Source organism: Schistocerca gregaria, chromosome 2 (genome assembly GCF_023897955.1).
Source record: "Schistocerca gregaria isolate iqSchGreg1 chromosome 2, iqSchGreg1.2, whole genome shotgun sequence".
Lineage (NCBI taxonomy): Eukaryota > Metazoa > Arthropoda > Insecta > Orthoptera > Acrididae > Schistocerca > Schistocerca gregaria.
The window spans coordinates 999,668,877-999,692,204 of NC_064921.1; positions in this window are offsets into that span (position 1 = coordinate 999,668,877).

Sequence of the window (23,328 nt, forward strand, 5' to 3'; positions counted from 1 at the left end):
TTGACACACACACTAAACTCTTTCTTTATATATGTTCCCACTATAACACAGTAACACAACCTTGCAGATAAATGTACTGTTGACTTGGAAGTCAGACAAACAAATGTCCAATGAGACAACCAACAATAACATATGCCTGTCAACAACACGTACCTTAAAGGAAGTAGATGCAGCAGTTTATACAACCAATCATCCACACACATGCAACTAATAGCAACACTAAGCAGGGAAGAGCATGAAATGATTCCGTTTTAAATCAGGGGGTCTATTAATGAGCATACTATGTAACATCATTGTTCTGCCTGTGCATTAACCAACTTGCAATAAGATAGCTAACACAGTAAATATTTCCTTCTTAAGCTCAGTTTCATCCAATTAAACAGACTCCATATGTAGCTACACAGGCTCTGAAGGAGCTTTTCGTTAACTAAGTATCATAGCACATGAGGTCTCTTAAACTATAATGGTTTGAAGAAACATGCTCAGTAACAAAACGACACAAGTATGTATCAGAAATGGTAATTAATAATTATTAATTAAGTATAGCACAACAAATAACAAATGAGCTTTGATAAGCAGTCTTTTAACCTACTCAAAATATAGTTCGCTGTGGAAATGCCAACACAACATAAAATTCAAGTTCACTTTCTCATGAAATGAACACTAATAAAACTTTGTAATTCTGATAAATGTGCATAATGCAACAATTAGTATTCTTTGTCATTTCAGATCAAATTATTGTTCTTTAAACTAACAACTTTACTATTTCTAGGTAAATTTTCAAGTAAGGCAAATTAGTTAAGGAAATGACTGCAGATTGATTTAAAAATGCATTCGAAGTGAAGTACTTCACAAACTATAAAACTGAACTTTTAACACTACAACTCCACACATTAGAAAGCATTCACAGCTATTTTTACAGCTGCCGAATAAGTGTATCCATAATAAATTAGGACACTCGCAATTAAATTCACTAGGATAGGATCCGTGTCGAGGGTTGTCTTTTGGGATAATCAAGGGTGAAAGATAGAGTTTCTAGCAACACCATGATTATTATTAAAGTCAACTAAATTTCACAAATACCTGCTCCATTTACAGAGTGCCTAATATGAACGACTTAGTGGAAGGCTAGTGGGACTGTAGGACTAATTTTCAGTGACTGTTAACATGAGATTGTTGCAATCGTCACAGTACTGTTGGCATCGCCCTGTTACAGATCTTCCTGGCGTCGGAATTATATTTTTACAGGGCCAAAAACCATATAATGGTAATAGTATTACTAAATGCAGCATCCGAGGCGCATAAATGCTCTTATTCTCCACCGGCCTCAAAACTTCAGGAACATGAGTCAAAAGATCCGCTACTGCTAGAGAAATGTTAACTACAGACCACATTCCTTTTCCGTCACAAAGAACGAGTTGCTACTCACACCTTTCCACTCCGGCAGGCTACTTCCGTGGGTGCGGGGCTTCCTCACATCTTTTACATTAAGCCCTACGTTCCCTAATTATGGACCTAGTCATTTACAATACATCATATACAAAAATCGTTCCTGTAGTTACATAAACCCACAAGCATAGTTTAAACAACATCGTTCAAAAAGTTGACGTACCTGAAATATGTATATGTAGTCAAAGAATTTCCATGACAGAGACAACACTCTACATAAGCAACATTACTAACTGGCATAGAAATACCGATACAGATACAAAATAGGTCAAAAATAGATGTTACAACCTCTTCCTCCTTTTGCCTCTCATAACTGTAACATAGATCGAAAAGAGTTTTCTCTCCTCCTCGTTTTCTGTAGACCAAATTTTTGGCTTATGCCAAGTGTGTTGATATGCCACACCTGCTTTTTTCAAGATGTATTCCTCTTTCTTTTATTTCTTGTTAACGCATATTCTCATCTACTGACCGGTGCAATGGCGTTTGTCGAGGGATTAAAAATTAAATAAAAAATACTCTGTTTCATTTTGTGTATTGGCCTCGCAGATGTTGACACAGCAATTTGGAATTGAGCTACTGAATTTATCTGGAGGCAAATGAAGCACATGAACTGTGTATGGCCTGTTCGCATGTTGACAAGACTACCATCAATTCTCTCAGCGTTGGCTAAGTGGTCCTGGGAGAGCCAGACAAACTGCGTTCCTTGTGAACTGGTGAACCTGTCCGGACGAATAATCCAGCTTGAGAAATACCGGCGTTTTAGAAGACGGCTTACAACCGATGGTCAGCGCTCAGCACTTACGAATGGCTCTGTCTGCAAAAACCCCAAGTATTACGTTCCAAAGGCTGAACATTTTTTAAAGTCGTAAATGCTACGAAGAACAATTTCTTATTCAGTAACTTTCCATGCAGAAGTTAATGAACTTAACTCATTTACGGAGAATAATTAATAACGCAGAAAATGAAGGAGGCTGCAATGTATACAGCCTCTTACAAAATAAGATTTACAAAATGTTGAAAATGGACAGTCAGGATTGCTACAGTATGAGTGTAAGCCTATACAAGCATGCATGGCTAGAAGAAAACTAGTTGTCACCTGTATATTCTTTGGACAAAAAAAATGGCAGCTGTAGGAGTCTCACCAAATGAAAATAATGGCAAGCCAGTACCAAAAAAGAACAGGGAAACCTGAAAGGTGGAAGGAAAATATAGAAAGGCTAACACGAGAAAAAACCTTCAAGGCAATATTACAAACAAAGAAGGAGAGGTAGATGAAAATGAGATGAGAGGTGTGATTCTCATAAGTGAATTTGACACTGGCCCTGAAAGACGTAAGTGAAAACAAAGTCAGTGGAGTAAACGATGTTCCCAATTTAGTAATAGATAACTATGACGAGAACCTGAGAATTTTGAGTTCTGGGTATAGTGAGCCACGAGTAAATTGTCATACCTGGTGTCCAAGTTAAATGAGACAGGCGGAATATTCACAGACTTCTAGAACAGTATCATAAAATCGAGCAAGGCAGTTGTTGGCAGGTGAGAATATTACCAAACCACCAGTTTAATGAATCATGGTTCTGACACCGGAATTACGTACATAAGAATCGAGAAACTTATTCAAGGCACTCACGGGAAAACTAGTTTGGATTCAGGACATGCGAAGCAGAATTGATCCTACGACTCGTCCTAGAAGATAGGTTGAGGACAGAAAAACCTCAGTTTACAGCATTTTTAGATTTAGAGAAACGTTTTGACGATGTCGACTGGTATACACTGTTTTAAATACTTAAGGGAGCGGGAATAAAATGCGAGGAGCGAATAGTTATTACAACTTGCTCCTTAAAGAGACTGCAGTCGCAGTAGTCGAGGGAAGTAGAAATGGAAAACGGAAATCTCAATACTGAGCAAGTAGCAGAGGACACGAAGAAAACATTTGGAAACGCAATTGACGTCCTTAAATAAAGACATTGAGATTTGCTGCTGACATTGTAATCCTCGCAGAGTACCGAAAGGACTTGGAAGAGTATTGTGCAGAAGCAAAACAACAATAATGTAGCATGGTCTAATGAAATCAAATGACTCTAAATGAAGTTAGATTAGGAAAATAGACAATAAAGGTAATAGGTGAGGTTTTTTTTATATGGACAGCAAAACAAGTGTTGATTTACAAAGTACAGAGAGTGTGAAATGCAACTTGACAACAGCAAAAAGACATCCGGAAAAGAGGAATTTGTGAGCATGGAACATAAATTGAAGTGTCTGGGAGGCGTTTGTTTCGTTTGTAGTTCTGTATGGAAATGAAACATGGACGTTAAGAACTCACATTACAAGAGGATAACAGTTGTTGAAGTGTTGGGGTGCAGAAGAATCCTCAAGATTGGACTCGTAGATTGGATAACAAATCAGGAGGTATTCAGTCGAAAGCAGAAAAATATTATGGAAGAGCTTGATTAAAAGTCATGGACGATTCACGTGACGTATCCTTAGGCCTCAAGAAATCGTTAACGTTGTGATGGAGTATGTGTGGGACGACAAAACAGTAGCCATAAGCTAAACTCTAAACACAGTCAGGGGGTTCAAATGGATTTAGATTGCAATATTTATGGAGACATGCAGATGTTGCATTATGTTGACTACTGTGTAGAGCTACATGAAATTAGTCTTCAGACTGAACAGCATACCATTAAATTTCTAGGTTGGGAATGACTTCGTTTGTATCTAGCTCAGAAGTAAGAGAATGACAATTAGTCTACCCCATGTCACCAAGACAACAATCTACGCAGTGAATTACACAAGGGAAAAAATCTCAACAGCAAGAAGGAGTTGTGAAACATAAATGAATGTTGGGAGGGCGTAAGAGTAAGGCTAGTATCGCCACTATGAGGGTGCAAATAATGTTTGCTTTAAATCCACGATGTAACCGTCGTGAGAGCTAGTTACCTTTGGGAATCGAAGTGGTGAGTTGCTGCTGGTCGAGAACACCTTTAAGGTGACAAAGACGCCATTATCAGTACCTCCCTGATTTCGAACGAAGTCTCGTAAGCGTTTGCAAGAAGCTAGATGCTCCTTCTGCGATTCGTGGCAGGAATGTAGCCACTGCACATGGCTGGTGGCGATGGTGGTCTCTAGAATGTACGGTCGCAAGAAGGTCAGGCTCCCGACGATCACGTGACACTACCGAGAAGGAAGATCATCGTGTTTGCAGAGTTGTACTGGCGCATCGTAATGCATATGCAAGAGCAATCTGAGCAGCAGTTGGCACCGAAGTGGTACAACAATCTGCTCCAAATCGGATGCTTGAAGGACAGCTCCAAGCCATACAACCTGTAGCGTGCATTCCACTGACCTCATACCACCGCCATTTGGGTGCAAAACGAGGAATCATTGGAGGGCATGGAGAAGGTCTGTTAAGTTTTTCGATGAAAGCTGGTTCTCCCTTAGTTGCAGTGATGCCCATGTGTCGGTTAGGAGCCCATTTAATGGCCTGCAAACAACGTGCCTGCGTTCTGAACACAATGGATCTACATCCCCGTGTAGATCTTGGATGCAATGTCGTACGACAGCAGGAGTAGTACTGTCGTTATCCCACGCACACTGACTGCAAATCTGTACCTCTGTCTGATGATTCGATCTGTTGTGCAGTCATTTATTAACAGCATTCCAGGAGGTGTTTTCCAACAGGATAATGGTATCTCACATAACGCAGTTGAAATCCAACATACTCTAGAGTGTGCCGACATGTAGCTTTGGCCTGCCCATCTGTATCCAATCGACACGTACGTAGGACATGATTGGACAAGAACTCCAGCGTCATCTCTGCACTGACCGACCACGTACAATAGACATGAAACTCCATTCCACAAACTGACATTCAGCACCTGTACGACACAATGCATGCCCATATGCATGGCTGCATTCAACATTCTTGTGGTTAGACAAGTTGCCATCATAACACATTTGCAATGGCTTCTCTCGCTCTTAAATTAACCTGTGATCTTGAAATGTTAATCATTTAAATATATTACCTAGACAAAGGCATTCCCGCAATATCATCACTCTTTATTAATTATATTTTGGTGTTGTGTTTTTCCATCAGTGAAGTTAGACATACTACAACATGTTACTTACTAAAGGGCTCTACTGTTTTTAGCAACTAATTTAATTTCACTGCAACCTTAACTCATTCGAGATTGTCAGGTGGATATAATTGTTTTAAAACAATCGTTGTAGGTAAAGTTTGCTTTACTATGACATAAAAAGAACATTTTTTACAGCAACTTGAGTCTTAGTTTGCAGGTTCGGTCGAATACTGATCTTGTTTACTTTTCCAGTACTTGAGATTTCATTTCGGGGGAAGAAATTGTTTGAAAACTCTGTCTCAGTAATTCGAATATCTTCCTTTGTTTACGGTTTTGTTCGCAATATAATTTATCCTGTACACCACTGTCCAAGGAAATTGATTATGGCAACGAGTACTTGACTTTTCTCTTGCCACATTAGCCCAGCAATTATGATAAACGGATTTACAATTGTTTCTCATCACATAGTGCTATTAATCGTTTGGGTTTACGAACTTTTCTGTGCTCAGCGCGTCAGGTTTGTGAGTAACAAAAGGGCAGCCTGAATATATTTCTGAGGTGTACATGATGTATTGAGGCTGACGAAGGAGAATGGCGTAACATTTGCTGGAAGGGTCTGATTATCTGCCACTGGTTGTATGTACGCTGAAAGTGTCACATGACAAATTCGATCTTGGTGAAGAGTCTGATATTAGTTTCTGAGTGAGTCCCAAAATTTCTACATTCATCATCGTCGATATTACTGTGTCTTAAGTCCCAAGGGCTGACTTTGACCATCTGCTATGAGAGCTTTTGGCACCATCAGCGTGTGTCCAACAGTCTCTTCAAGTATCGCAAATGGCTCAGTACTATACATCTCTCATTTTCTCTCTGCAGGACAATTTTAGCTTCTTTTGATTCCTATTAGTTATGCTGTGTGAACTAATGATCCTTAGATTTCATTCACGAAATTTTGTGGCCTGATAACAATTCTCTTGCTTCCTTTTGATTATAATTTCCGGTATCCACTGTATTACGTTTCACAGGAGAAGATGGTTCGTATGTGGGGTGATATATGTGCAAAATGAAATTCAGTTGTACCTATTTTTAAGTGGTCAAGCTGTCGGCTGGCTTGCTGTTATTACCTATCTGCTCCCACCTTTTTATGAAAACCTTATTTTTGTAACTATTACACAAATCTCACGATACAATGTTATTCTTGAATAAAAGCTGCCTCGTTTCTCACTGCAAGATACTTGCAAGGCAAAAGTAAGCATCTCCCCATAATTCCTGGAACAAAGCGAGGATACAATCCTCACGTCCTTTCTTTCAATATCTGCCAAATATCACAATATCCTATGTCTTCTTCGAATAGCTATTAGTTTGCGTAGATAACATGTTACAAGGCGTTGTCATGTTTAAGCAAAGCACAGGCATGGAAAAGGTCTTTTTTCATTGTACAAGAATATTAACATTCGACGTTACACTGTCGAAGGCATTATTTTGATCACAAATAGTGGAAACGTGGTCTCAGTTGTTACGAATAAGAGAGCTATCCCAGTTCTAATTATTGAAACCGTGGAAACGTGGTCTCAGTTGTTACGAATAAGAGAACTATCCCAGCTCTAATTATTGAAACCGAATAAAAGTTATTATGAAATCAGAGATGTATCTATTTATCTCCCCTTAGGGATATTTAGACATAAAACTCTGTATAGAGGGGAAATTTGAAGGCCATGAACGCTAAAGACTAAACAGGCACATGTCGATGGTGAAAAACTACAATTCAGGAGGCCGTTTTGACTTGTAGATCCACAAGAGTCATAAGTAAGATATTATTCGGCATAACGAAACCTCCGAATATAAATCATCGAATTCTGTAGACTTCTTTGCGCCCAGCTCAGAGGTTTTAAAACAGCTGTTATTGTGCCTACAAACGCAGCTAACGCTGTTTTCAAATGCCGTACTGTAATCACCAACTAGAATTCGACTACCTGTTTGCACACTAGCTGCCATTTCATAAGAACAGATAAGAAGCAAACAAATGCCTATTCAGTAGTAATTGAAAAGTCTCATGTCATGACTTATTAATAAACGTAAACAAGGTACTCACACAAAACCAGCCATTCATACGATGCAGCCGGCCGCGGTGGTCTCGCGGTTCTAGGCGCGCAGTCCGGAACCGTGCGACTGCTACGGTCGCAGGTTCGAATCCTGCCTCGGGCATGGATGTGTGTGATGTCCTTAGGTTAAAGTAGTTCTAGGGCACTAATGACCACAGCAGTTGAGTCCCATAGTGTTCAGAGCCATTTGAACCATTTGAACCATTTTCATACGATGCAGATGAATATACATATACAAAGATACAATACAAAAATACCATGCTGTTTAGAATCATGGACTGTGTTTACACTCATGTAGAGCCCCTAAACTTCAGTGCACTATTGTAAATATTCCAAAGTGAAATTATAAATGCTGCACCATTTTAGGGTCTATATCTGTGCATTAATAACCGTACCTGAACTGTGTGCCTAATAAATGTGAGAGTAATCTGCCGCTATGTCCACAATGGCTTTCGCGTCAAGTGTGGTGTTCATTAGTATCGTAGTATCACTAACGAGGAATTTAGTGTAGGCTAATAAACCGAACTGAAACTCATTTCATGTATCTCTCTCATTCTAATTTAGTTCAGCTACACCAGTTTTTATAGGAACATAACTGGCTGCGAGAAATAACCTGCCTTTCAATATAATCAATTTGTTTACTGGTTTTAATGCTTTTCCTACTGACATGAAAGTGTTTAGCTTTTGTTTCTAAAATTCAGAGTGACTGATACAGTTCTTCACTGTTTTACTATTAACTGCATCGAAATAGTGTTAGCTGTTTGTTATTAATACTATTTATGTACACTCACTCGTCTTTTTTGTAATGATAATGCTGCTCCACGGACGTAAAGTCTTTCCTTTTACCTGAGGTTCTAACAGTGGTGGTAGAAGAGGTGACGCCTTAAACTGATCGGGCAGTGATGCCATTAAAGGATGAAGTCACACTGTATGAGCTGTATAAATGGGAATTACCTGTTTTATTTCATTTAACATATTGATTTAATAACTACAACGGACAGTCAGCCATATAATATATTTGCGTGGTGCCTGTTTACTGAATATTTTCACTCTCAGAAATAACGAGCGGTTGGATTTCAAAATGAATGACTTTGAAAATCACTGAATTGTTCAATCTTCGTGCTCTGTAGTACCAAAGTTTCTATTTCTTTCTGTTCACATAATCCACCAGGTTCTGTAGTTCATTGCCTCTTTCCTTCTCTGAGGCAACTAAATAGCCACTAGAGTCTTCTTCAAATACAGTCACTGCTATTGTTCCGTTCAGATCAACTTCTTTGACGGAATCCCACACGACTCAAGACCTTTCTTATGTCTGGATATCGTTGCCCAGGACGACCATCTGGGTCCATTATGGTTAGTTTTTTTGTCTTCGGTTCTTCTCTCGGTTTCTGTACTGTCTGTTCATGATTCTGAATGGATTATATTCGTGAAACTCATACTACAATTGCAATTACACGTCTAACAGTGAGGCTATGATAAGTGTCGTGCAAATTCTTCATTTGCTGTCGGGATGATCTTCTTCGAACTGCTCTAGTTGAATCGCTTCTCTTGATAATCTTTTTTTCTGTTTTCAGTCCACTATGTCAGAAACTGCCAAATACGAACTCTTGTGAACGAAACTCCTACCTAAAACGCAGCTCACACTTCCAACTTTCAGATCCACCAACTTCCGCCCATTAATCCCGAAAAGAAGTCACTTTCTCTTCCATAAAAACTCAATACGTTCCTCTACTAACGAAATTCCGCATGTCTCTCCATCTTCTATTACCTCTGGCTATCAGTTGTCTCCCAACTTCAAATTTTAATCTGCAGAGGCACACAACTTGCCTCTCATATACATATTACATAGAATTTACGTTTATATTTCACGACACACCAAAAACGTATTTTAGTATAATGCAACAACAGACGTCCATAGACTGTTCCATCTAAGCCATTTCTGATTAAATGATTGAAAAACGTTTCCAGCTGTTACGTGATTTTATCCAGTTCTCAGTTTTTAATTTGTATTTAACAATCAACTTTACATAGAGCATATTTTTGATTTAATATTTGTGAGCTAAGAGTGACGAGTTTTATACAACTATGCACGTAACTACAGCTTTCAGCTTCGCCAATCAAAGAGCAGAAATGTTTGCACTGTGAACACGTCTTCTGAGATGTTCACTTGTACATCTACCAGTTACTATGTACAGTATTCACGGAGCGGGTAACATCAAAATGGCTGCTATACGATTTGAATTAAAAGTCACCGGATTAAAACTGATAATTTCATCTGCCTTTATAGCATTGTCCGTCCCGATAGCTGAGTGGTCAGCGAAGCGGTCTGCCACGCCAAGGGGCCTGGGTTCAATTCCGAGCTGGGTCGGAGATTTTCTCCGCTCGGGGACTAGGTGTTGTGTTGTCCTGATTACTATTTCGTCATCATCAGTGGAAGGCAACGGGAAACCACCACTGGAATCATGTCCTTAGGCGCTCATGCGGTGAACCTCTCTGACGAGGGTTTCCCCATCACCAGACCTACCGTAAGGCAGAACACAAAGTTACAGCGTTTGCTACATTGAGGTAACAACGCTATTTTGTGGGAAGGGTGAAACTTAGAGCTATGCACTTCGTCAATAGGACAATAAGATATAGCGGCTCAGCAATCACAAGAGATGGATATTTACTCTCTGATCACATACAACGGCCAACAATCCAGTGAAATCAACTTAAGCCAATGTAATATGGGTAACTAGTATACTTGATATAATAAGAAGTCCCGCTAAGAAAACTGATAATTCACATTCACCATCAACGGTATGCTACTGCAGACACAGCTAGTTTTACAGTGGGGTGTGAGATACCTCCTAATAATGCGCTAGACTTCATTTTTCCGCCGCGCGGGATTAGCCGTGCGGTCAAAGGGCGCTGCAGTTATGGACTGTGCGGCTGGTCCCGGAGAAGGTTCGAGTTCTCCCTCGGGCATGGGTGTGTGTGCTTGTCCTTAGGATAATTTAGGTTAAGTAGTGTGTAATCGTAGGTACTGATGACCTTAGCAGTTAAGTCCTACAAGATTTGACACACATTTGAACATTTTATTTTTTCATGTTTCCCTTCACAATGCAGCAACTTGAGCAAACATGGACTAAACAAGTCGGGAGTCCAGCCTCCTATAATTGCGGAAGTGTTACCACTGCAGGACTTTGTACACAAACACTCATGTATGTTAGATGGTGATTCATATCGGGCGATCTGGGTGTCCAAATTATTTTCTCGAATTATCCAGAATATTCAAACCCATCGCTGAAAACTGTGGCCCGGTGAAATGACATCGTTGTTTGGGATCATTAAGTCCATGAATGGCTGCAAATAGTCTCGAAGTAGTCAAACATAAATGTTTCCTGTCAGTGATCGGTTCAGTTGGACCAGAAGAACCAGTCCATTACATGTCACACAGCCCCCGCCATTATGGAGGCACCCACAGTTTTCCACAGTGCCTTGTTGACCACTTGAATCCAGGACTTCATGCGTTTTGCACCACACGTGAATCCCACCATCAGCTCTTACCAACTGAAACTAGAGCTCATCTGACCAGGCCACGAAATCTTGGCCTGGTCAGATCAGTCCTGATTTCAACTGGTAAGACCTGGTGGTAGTCGTCAGGGTCCAACCGATATGGTCACGAGCCCAGAAGAGACCCCGCGCAGACAGTGTCGTGCTGTTAGCAAAGGCACTGGCGCTAATCGTCTGCAGCCGTAGCCTGTTGAAGCAACATTCGTCGCACTGTGCTGACGGATCCACTCGCCGTTCGTCTCAAATTTATTTCTGCTCGTATTTCACGCAGTGTTGAACGTTAGCCCTGCAGCTCTACGCACTCGCCGCTGTTCTCAGTCGTCAAGTGAAGGCCGTCAGCCACTGCGCTGCCTATAGTGAGAGGCATCGCCTGAAATTTGGTATTCTCGCCACACTCTTCACACTGTGGATCTCGATACTCTGAATTCGCTAACGATTTCCGAAATGGGAAGTCGCATGCGCCAACTGCCTTTCCACGTTCCAATTTTGTTAATTTGCGTGGTGCTGCCATAATCACGTCAGAAACCTTTTCACATTATTCATCTGAGAACAAATGACAGCTCCGGCAAAGCATTGCCCTTTTATTCGTTGTGTACGTCGGTTCTACCGCCATCTGTATATTTGCAGATCTTAGTGTATATGCATGAGGTATAGAAATATTGGTCAAAATTATGATTCAGAAACTGATTAACCGATACTAAAATTAAATTATACAGGGTAAAAGCAAGTACAAACCATTGAGCAGTTACCGAGCTCGTAAAAAATGCATTCAATGCAATGGACGTTGAAAGGGGAACTTTTCGTTGCGGTTATAAGTACTTGCTCGGTTTGTAATTTTATGTACGATAAAATGTAGCATAGTATGGCATCTTGGGTGCAAACTGAAGAAGACATTGCAGCTTGGCCTATGATCGCTACGATCGACATTGGACGAAAATTCCTCGGCTTGGTTGAAATTTCCCGCGAAATAGCAATCCAGTCGCTAGTGACATGATACATTCATTTACACAAGTCAGGATGAACTTCGATTGAGTACAGCCCTACATGTCGTGACCACCATCAAACCACCAGGACTAAAGCATGAACGAGCACATTAAAACCACACGAATCCATGTACAATAAAAAAACAGATGTACGTTAGTATATATGTTCCACGTCGCCTCCTAAAACAATGGATCGATTTCAACCAAACTTGGTACAGATATCGCTTACTGTCTGTGAATCATCGCTGTGAGAGTAAGAACCACCTATCAACCAAAGGTGTAGAGACGAAGGTGAAAGTGTAACCGACATCGTGCGAATTGCTATACTTCAGTCATGCAGTAGTTGACAATGACAGCACTTAGTGACTTGGAAAAACTATACGTAATTTCAATTCTTTACAAAACCTTCACAATGCCCAGAAAATACTGAAAGGAAAAAAGTAGTAGCTAACTACATTTTCTCTGTTCATACAATAAAACTGTTGTATGATGAACGATCCTTTAATTTATAACTTCTTTAGTACTATCTGTATTTGCGACACACTTTCCAGACAGTATGCAATTATAGCAGTGAATTTACCACCGAAGTTATACCATTCTACGACATACTTCAAAGGATATGATGTCATTGACACTGAGATGAGTGAAAAAGTGCCACATCTTGCCTGACTTTTTGATTCATTACTTATATTTCGACCAGTTCCATTCACAACACATTTTAGTCACAGTAACCACATATACCACTGCAGTCATAATCACCAGCCTCCTATTAGTATGAGAGTGATAACATGGAGAGAGAAGGGAGCAGAAGGACAGCCAGCTAGGAGAAAGGAGAAGACGGTCAGAGTTAGGTGGAGGAGGAGATGGTCAGAGAGAGGGAGAGGGGAAAGACAGAAGAGAGGAGAGGAGGAAATTTGCCAACAAAGATAAGAAGAAGATATGGAGAGAGACAAGGAAAAGAATAGATGGACAAAGAGAAGGGAGAGAAGGTAATTAAGAGAGAGTGAAGCAGTGCAATGGATCTGGAAAACGACTGCCTAACTCAAAACAATGTCGACAAAAAAACCTGCGAATATTCGAATACTAAACACAAAAACACATATAATACATTGAAAAACAAGGAATTTTTCCTGGCAATAACAATTTCAAGTCCAAGTTTTTATATCTACCACCGATTTTTTCAAAAATAATTTCTTGTGGCGTGATTTTGCTTTTCCTGAATTTTTGATACTAAACATAAATAAACAAATAAAATATTTACTTAATTACTCACTATCCTCTTTAGTCTTTAGAATGATGCAGCTACTTTCGTCTCTTTAAATTTATTTATTACCAATAACACAGTTTCTCCCAGTGAAATCAGACTTTCCGACCTCTCATTCAAAAATGATACATATTCTGCTAAATCGGCTATGATTGCTCGATGCAGCTCTACTTTCTTAAATTTGAAATTTTTAAGACAAAAATAACTTTTAAAAGTAGTATACATTTTTGTAGCGCGTCTAGACAGTTTAGCTTTACATATTTTTCTGCCCTTGAGTGCCAACGCGCACCTCTGTGTCACTCATAGTTCTGTTTTTATCAATTTTTCTCTGGCTTATAAATTCCTCCAAGTGCACAAACACAGCCATACGCTCCCCTGCTAAACTTCCACTCGGGTTTTTCCAAGGCCGCGTAATTGCTAGCCACTCCTCATGGCCCCTTAGCGACCGCCAGTCACATGATCTGTGTCTCAGAACTGCAGCTGTAATATCCCCCCACAGCTTGTACGCTCACAGCGGACAGAGAGAAGAAGAGGGAGGAGATGATTAAAGACGATAAGATTGACAACGAAAGGGAGAGGAGGAAATGGAAAGAGAGAGATGAAGCATGAGCTGGATAGAGAGAGGGGGAACGAAGACTTGGACTAACAGAAAATTGAAATAATACGTACCCCAGCAATGCCTGGTACTGAGGTCGTTACGATATAAGAGTGTTTAAAATCCTCCTGAATAAACACGCTCTTGAGTTTACAAATAAACTGAATCATGAAGCACTCAGCTGATTGATCTTTAAATATACATGATAGCATGTCCTCAAGGTCCAAGGCTATCTGCTACACGGCGAATTGATTAAATAGAACTCAAAATATACCCAATAAAATAACTACCGCATTTTAACACAAAGAAAAAATCGGTTGATGTTTATTACATGTAGAAATAACGATATGATGTCTAAATCCAAATTATATCAGTAAACTCAATGAAGTTCGGTGTCTTACTCACCAGGCACCCACGAGGAATGTGGCAGTGTGTCCGCAAATTTCAGCGGACCCATCCTCGTAGTGGATGCTCCAGGCCATGGGCTATCGCTGACCCAACCTGTTTTTACCGTCTTTACTACCGAAATATTTTAAGGATTGTACCGCTGATACACGCTGGAGTTGAGTCTCTGGTCCCCATGCAGCTTTTAAGAGGGGGTGATTCATCTCTCCACTTATTCAGGAAGCTTACAGGATGGAACGTGGGTTAAAAGATGTCACTGCGTGGTAAATGAATACATTACCCGTTCGTACTTCCTCCAGAGGCTTTTCGTAGCAGCAGAAGAGTGTGAGATTCAGTTTTACTCTCGTATTTATAAGTCGCCTGGATATTTCAAACTACACACCCTATAAAGCTGAACTGACAGAACCGTTTCAGAGTGTAACATCCGATAACAGCCTTAGTATATTTTATATGTGCTATTTCCTCAGTTAATCCGGAACAGCTGCGTTTTCTGTTGCTGAAGCGAAAGAATAAATGTGCTTTCAAAAGGAAAGGTAAACGGAACTGGGGGGAGAACTTATTACTTCGTTGTAACATTATCATTTCCTGTGTCTCCAAAGGAATAATGGTCGTAGAGCAGTTCCTGGAAATATTCGCTGTCGACCCATATTTGGGAACAAATAGAGGCGTTTGGCGCGAGGCCAGAGAATCCACCCTGTCGACGAAAATTCTCCAATTGAAGGGACCTCTCATTACGCTCTTCATGCAGCCAGCTTTGCTAGACGTACGACCACTCCGATAGAGCTGTTACACTTGGTGGTGTAAATGACGGCAAAGGAATGGTCAGTCACGCCACCTCGTTGTCGGCATATGCGTAACAGAAACAGCTAACAGTTGCCACTTATGCTAACTAGATTCAAAATCACGTAATAAATCATTACAGCTGTTGTGAGGTATTATGATTGCTCTAAAGAATACCTTTTTTACCTTTTTAGTGGGGGCCGTTCGAACATATGCTAGCAAATCCCACACATACGCAGCTGTTCAAAATGCTTTAACTGCAGGCAATTCAAGAGAGAGAGCCATGATTTACCTTTACTGTGACAGTTGTTGTGCCTTATCGTTTGTGTCTAAATATTTAAGGTGAAGTGCGAAAATTATGTTGGAAGGAGTTAGGCAGTTCTTGATTTCAATCAGTTGCTGGATATTTTCTGCCCAACCCGTGGTACGTATTATAACACATTGACGATGTAGAACGGAAAGTAATTTTGATTCATCTGGGTCAAATTATAAGGTAATTTCCAGAATTTAACATGAGGCATATTCTTGTACGTAAAGGTTTTTTATAACTGTAAATGTTAGCTCGAATACAAAGAAAAGAAAAAAAGAACTTCCTGGTTAAGTATTTCGAATTGTCTTATACGACTTTCCTCTAGAAGGAAGTGACTGTTACGTGGGAGAGAGCCACTTTCTCTCATTTTTATTACTCTCTGAGAGTACGACATTGTGTGTTATCCGTGCCTTACGTCCACCTGTTACTACGCGTTCAACAAGTAGGGTATCACATTTAAGGTGCAAGGAATAATGAAGGATACCGATTGAATGGCTCAACCAAATCAAAAAAATGACTGTGAAAATGTTACTTAAAAGAGTTCTGATTCGTTGTGCCATAGAACGCCCAAAAAGGTGGTATCGATGGGAAAAAGCTGAATTTGTTTGATAATACCTATGAGCGACAATCTTCGTCGTAGTGTTTGGTAGACGGAGGGATTTATAGATGTTTGTTTACTGGAAATGAAAGGCACTTCGGTACTTGCAGCTACTTATTTCAAAAAAACTCCCTTTGTAGACTGAAAGAAGAGGACTTCACAAATCAAAACAACGAGTTAAACGACTAGTTAAAGGAAATATGACGATACAGGCATTACATTCAGGGGAAAGTTTCGTTTCTGGTGACATGACAAAATTATTTGGCGTATTATAACGGGCTTTAAAGTTAATTTGAGTGATCAAAAATTTGGTTTTTCATTCGAGAAGCTGTTGTGACGCGCGTTATCATTTCACAGTTGTGAGTGATTTAGCAGTAATTTAAATGGATAAGTTACTGCATACTGATAAATAATTACATCTACATGAAAGTGATATGTATCCGTTAATGCTGGTAGTGTGTTAATCGAATGAAAATAAGTAATACATGGTGAATAGCCCAACACAGAACAAAAGATAATTATTTTAATTTTCGCTGAAGATGGCTATGGAGATATAATCAACACACCCATGGTATGGACATTGCCTAGTTTGACTTTCGCAGACTTTTACACACTCGCTCTAAACTGTATATGACATACAAAGGGCACTGTTTCCTAGAGCAATTGACTAACTCCACTACATACAATAACTACTTAAGTCCAATAATGAAAAATCAATTAATGGTTTTTTACTATCGGTCTTTGGTTTGATGTGACCTGCCTGAGATCACACCAACCTCTGAATCGTTAAAATGATACCAGCACCCAACATCCTAAATTAATGATTCAGTAGATTCCAATCTCTTTCTTCCCCTACACTTTTTACCCTAAACAGCTGCCTCAGTTACCATGGGGGTTATTCCTTCACGTCTTCGCGACAGTGTTTTTCGCATGTTCCTCTCCTCGCCCATTCTGCGCAGAACCTCTACATAGTTTCCTTTCAACATCTTTCTATAGCATCACATTTAAAACCCTTCGATTCTCTTCGTTTCTCTATCTCATTCATTCCATGATACACTTTCATGCACTTCGTACTTCAAACATACGCTCTGAATAATTACTACGTCAAACTAAGGTCGTTGTTTGATACTAACAAATATCTCCGTCTGTCTGCGTTTAATATTCTCTTTGTTTCGTCCGTCAAGCTTGTTTTATGTCTAAGGAAGCAGATTTCATCTATTTCGTCTAATTCGTGATCCAATATACAAATTAAGTTTATCGCTAATTTTATTTCAATTACCCCCGACTACTTTCGTCGTTCTTTGTGTTTTTCACTAAATCCTTATTTTGTAGTCATGTTCAATCCGTTGACAAAGTTCTGCTATTCATCCTCACTTCTACTTTCGATATCAACGTCATCCGTTGATTTTATCATGAATAGTCTTTTACCTTGAATGTTGAAGCTGTTACTGAATCTTTCTTTTACATCCGTCGTTGCCTCTCCGACGTATAGACTAAACACAATGACAGAACACTACATTCATGTCTTATACCATTTCTAGTACGAGGACAGTGCTCTTAGTTTTTTTGTACCAATGCACACTGAACTTTTACGAAAAAAATATCGTTCTAGATACAATGTTTTTTACAATTAAATGTCATGTGACAACATAATGGTATTACAACTTTTAGGAGATGTAGGATAAAGGACAAAATCACTAGTTGTGCTAGTTCGGCATCAACTAAAAATATGAAAAATAATCACTGATATCACTATTGATTTCCTAAGGAAATGCAATCCGAAAACAAAGGAAGTAGGTTACAGTACACCTGTTCTCCCACTGCTTGAATATTGCTCAGCAGTGTGGGATCCGTAACAGGTAGCGTTGATAGAAGAGACAGCGAAGATCCAACAGAGAGAAGCGCGCTTCGTTACAGGCTCATTTCGTAATCGCGAAAGCGTTACGGAGATGATAGATAAACTCAAGTTGAAGACTTTGTAGGAGAGACGCTCAGTAGCTCGGTACGGGCTTTTATTGAAGTTTCGAGAACATGCCTTCACCGACGAGTCAAGCAGTATATTGCTCCCTCCTACGTATATCACGCGAAAAGACCATGAGAATAAAATCAGAGAGAGATTCGAGCCCACACAGAGGCATACCGACATCTTTCTTTCCACAAAAAATACGAGACTGGAATAGAAGGGAGAACCGAAAGAGGTACTCAAAGTACCTTCCACCACGCACCGTTGGGTGGCTTGCGGAGTGTGGATGTAGATGTAGATGTAGAACACAAATGTAACTAGTTTATCGTCGTGTAATACCTCGTACATGTGAAAATTCTATTTTATGAAAAAAATATAAAGAAATTAGTAAAGATATTCTGCTGTTTAATTTCTCCAATTTACGTCTAAAGCAGCTGAAACAATATAAAATATAGCATAAATAAAATGTTCTGCAGAAGGAACTAAAGACAATATATCCATTTACGACCATGTATTCAAATATTCACTGCTATAAACGTCATTTTTATGATCAATTTTGGACGTGTGCTGCTAAAGAAGAATGCCAGAGATGGGCGGTGTAGCTCGAGAAACTAACGAGAAATGTAATGATTCGTTTTGAGGACAAAAGATATTTATCCTACAACTACACTAAAAGAAGGAATCAGTTGACAGGACATTTCCCGAGCAATTATGGAAGCGTCAATCTGGTAATGAAGGAAGAAAACAGCGACACTAGAGTAAGCAGTTTCAAATAGGTGTTAGATGCAGCATCAAAGCAGTGACGAAGATAATCGCACAGGATAGCCTATTATTGACACCGGCATTCTTAACAGTTGTCATTCATGTACACGGATGTCAAGATACGCTGTTGTTTGTGAGCAACTGTGATATTTCTGCGTTTTCTACATAGATATCTACGTTTTGCCGATTCACTGGTCTCTGCGGAGACCGGCTTCCAGAGATTTTTCGCTACCCGACTGTTTGTGTTTAAACTCGAGGGTAAGCCTGTATCCTCCTTGAGGCCGCAACTGACGTGAGCTCGTGCATATCGAATCGCCCCTTTCCCATCTCGCCGTCGGCTATCAGGGCGACTGGTGTGTTGACACAGCAAGGCCGGAGCAGACGTGTCTTCGCAATATCCCGGGTCGCGCGGCAGCCGTCCATCCGGTGCCAATATCCGCCGCCCGGCCGACGTCGCCTCACCGATATCCACAGAGGCGCTTGACACGCCGAATGGCGCCAGTGCGAACCGTAAACGCCTGGTGCGGGACCGTGTGGCGGGCGTCACGCCGAGTTTCATGCGAAAAAAGTCTCTTGTCGCCTTATGACGACTGCTGAGGACAGCTGCTGCCACAGCAGTACAGAAACCTGCTACAGAACACAGAAAAGAAAAGATGAAACTAGTAATACTAGATACTACACTGGTGTGCAAAATATATGAAACTTAGACGATACCTAGAAGTAACTGCTATAGTATAGTGCAGAAGGAAAGTGTGTGAAATATGTAAAGATACGATCTGAACGTCACTTTCATCTGAAGACCATAATTACACTGAAGTCACCGCGATTTGTGATTGTCTACTGAACATCACAAAGGGCAGGACATTGCGGCGGCGCGGTTCTTTCCGTCCCTTTAAGACGAAACTGTACCTACCTGTGAACATTGTCTCAGCAGATCATCAGTAGGGTAGCCGAGTGAAACCTATTGTACTTCGACGTGAACCAGGCTGCAATCAGAGTCACTAATCTAGGTTTCGGGAGAAAATTGTCATATGAATTGAAAGGTTGGAAATTTTGTCCTCAATTAATATATTCTGAAACTTAGGTGAACAACACAGCATCTTGTTATCAATGGAGAGACGTCTACAGACGTTATAGTAATCTCTGGCGTGCCACAGGGGAGTGTTGTGTGACCATTGATTTTCACAGTATGTATAGATGACCTACTGGATGGTGGCGGAAGTTCCAGCTTTTCGCGGGTAATGCTGTAGTATACAGAGAAGTTGCAGCATTAGAAAATTGCAGTGAAATGCAGGAAGATCTGCAGCGGATAGGCACTTGGTGCACGGAGTGGTAACTGACCCTTAACATAGGCAAATGGAGTGTACTGCGAATACATAGAAAGAAGGATCTTTTATTGTATGATTATATGATAGCGGAACGAACACTGGTAGCAGTTACTTCTGTAAAATATCTGGGAGTATGCGTGCAGAACGATTTGAAATGGAATGATCATATAAAATTAATTGTTGGTAAGACGGGTACCACGTTGAGATTAATTAGAGAATACTTAGAAAATGTAGTCCATCAATAAAGAAGGTGGCTTACAAAACGCTCTTTCGACCTATACTTGAGTGTTGCTCATCAGTGTGGGATCCGTACCAGATCGAGTTGACGGAGCAGGTAGAGAAGATCCAAAGAAGAGCGGCGCGTTTCGTCACAGGGTTCTTTGTTAACCGTGATAGCGTCACGGAGATGTTTAGCAAAGTCAAGTGGCAGACTCTGCAAGAGAGGCGCTCAGCATCGCGGTGTAGCTTGCTCGCCAGGTTTCGAGAGGGTGCGTTTCTGGATGAGGTATCGAATATATTGCTTCTCCCTACTTATACCTCCCGAGGAGGTCACGAATGTAAAATTAGAGAGATTCGAGCGCGCACGGAGGCTTTCACACAGTCGTTCTTCCCGCGAACCATACGCGAGTGCAACAGAAAAGGGAGGTAATGACAGTGGCAAGTAAAGTGCCGTCCGCCACACACCGTTGAGAAGTATAAATGTAGTTTTAGATGTAGAGAAGTATCACTGCCAAGCCCGTGCAAATTTAACACAGTCACTCACAATCCCTTTCACTCACGTTAGCAAGTTTTAGTTATTGCTCTTCCCGGAAACGTAATAGCTACAAAATACTGATTGTTTTCGATTGGTAATGCTCGCCAAATATTACGTCTGTCGGCACCAAATGCAGTCGCAGTTTTTAGCCACCGACCTGCTCAATACGCCACGCGGAATATATGTCTTTTCTCGTCACAAAATTCACTTAAAAATCCCGAAATTCCTACGCACACATCAGAATAACTATGCCGTCACTTTCCAACACTTTTGATGTATTAAACAATGCTAGAACCGGCAACTTATCATTTCCATCGGAACTACTACTGCACACGTCAGTTCTCTTTCATGGCTAGACTTCGACCCTTTTCTAGAATACTCTTAAGTCTTCTCTACCAGCAGAGAAAAGCGCGCGAAGAATATTGCTTTACCATTGGTCAGTTTACGCAACAGCCAATAGTAAAACAACACTCTCTCTCGTCAGTCCGCGCTTTTCATCAATAACCAATGGCAAAATAGTAAACCTAACGACTGCACCTTTTACCGACGTAATTATCTAATAAGCTGAAGTTTTGCTTGTGGATAAAGTTATTTACTATTGTTATTTATACCTGAATTAACTTTCCCTTTACCATAAACGTACTTCACAAATCTATTCTACAAAAATGCCCTTTGTCCATATCCATACTTCTTAGAAATGTTCCCACACTATATCCTACTACATAACTCGTTAAATAATTATCTTGATATTAACATTAAACCACACTCACGAATCATTCATACGTCTTACATACACAAAAAGACATAACAAAACTTTATGAAAATACCAGAACAGTTTATGAAAAACATTCTTTTACTTTACTGGACTCTAGTGGGCACAATCGAAATTAAAATCACAGTTCCCCTATCCAATACTGTCCTCTATCGGCTGATACATAAACTACGTATGCGTCCAGTCTCGCGACACTATCTGTCACTCTCTAGCTCGGAGACACAACTACCTCTTAACCGCTTCCAAGGCAGGGTCGTTATACGGCGCTACGCCTCAACATGGGTCTTATTGTGGTGTGTCATCAGCTCAGGCAGCAGTGGATGATCCGCATCGCGTTCCCATGCTGGATTACTGGCCACAAGATTGGTGGTTAGTTCATGCGGTAGGCCTTTTCAGTCTTCCACTAGCGGCTCTAGCAATTGTGGAATGTTCTTTGGAGCAAGTGGGAAGACAGCAGCACGTCTCCCGACCGCTACCAACATCAGCTTGTTGGGATTTATAGCTCCGGCAAACCGGTGGTGCAGTCCACTCGTCGAATATTCTCCCATTCCAACAGCTCCTCCAGCGGCGCTGTTCAAAGTGGTCGCGCATTCTCATACATAAAAGTGAAGTCAGGACTGAATGCATCCGTGAAGTGAAGGAGTACAGTCCCACAACATCGTTCACCGGTGGCTGTACCAGGTTTGCATACACTACTGTCCATTAAAATTGCTACAACACGAAGATGACGTGCTACAGAAGCGAAACTTAGCCGACAGGAAGAAGATGCTGTGATATGCAGATGATTAGCTTTTCAGAGCATTCACACAGGGGTGGTGCCGGTGGTGACAACTACAACGTGCTGACATGAGGAACGTTTCCAATGGATTTCTCATACGCAAACAGCAGTTGACCGGCGTTGCCTGGTGAAACGTAGTTGTGGTGTCTCCTGTAAGGAGGAGAAAAGTGTACCATCACGTTTCCGACTTTGATAAAGGTCGGATTGTAGCCTATCGCCATTGCGGTTAATCGTATCGCGACATTGCAGCTCGCATCGGACGAGACCCAATGACTGTTAGTAGAATATGGAATCTGTGGGTTCAGGAGGGTAATACGCAACGCCATGCTGGATCCCAACGGCCTCGTATCACTACCAGTCGAGATGACAGGCATCTTATCCGCTTGGCTATAACGGATTGTGCAGCCACGTCTCGATCCCGGAGTCAACAGATGGGAAAGTTTGCAACACAACAACCATGTGCACGAACAGTTCGACGACGTTTGCATCAGCATGGACTATCAGCTCGGAGACCATGGCTGAGGTTACACTTCATGCTGCATCACAGACATGAGCGGCTGCGATGGTGTACTCAACGACGAACCTGGGTGCACGAATTGCAAAACGTCATTTTTTCGGATGAATCCAGGTTCTGTTTACAGCATCATGATGGTCGCATCCGTGTTTGGCGACATCGCGGTGAACGCACATCGGAAAAGTGTGTTCGTCATCGCCATACTGACGTATCACCCGGCGTGATGGTATGGGGTGCCACTGGATACACGTCTCGGTCACCTCTTGTTCGCATTGACGGCATATTGAACAGTGGACGTTACATTTCAGATGTGTTACGACCCGTGGCTCTACCCCTC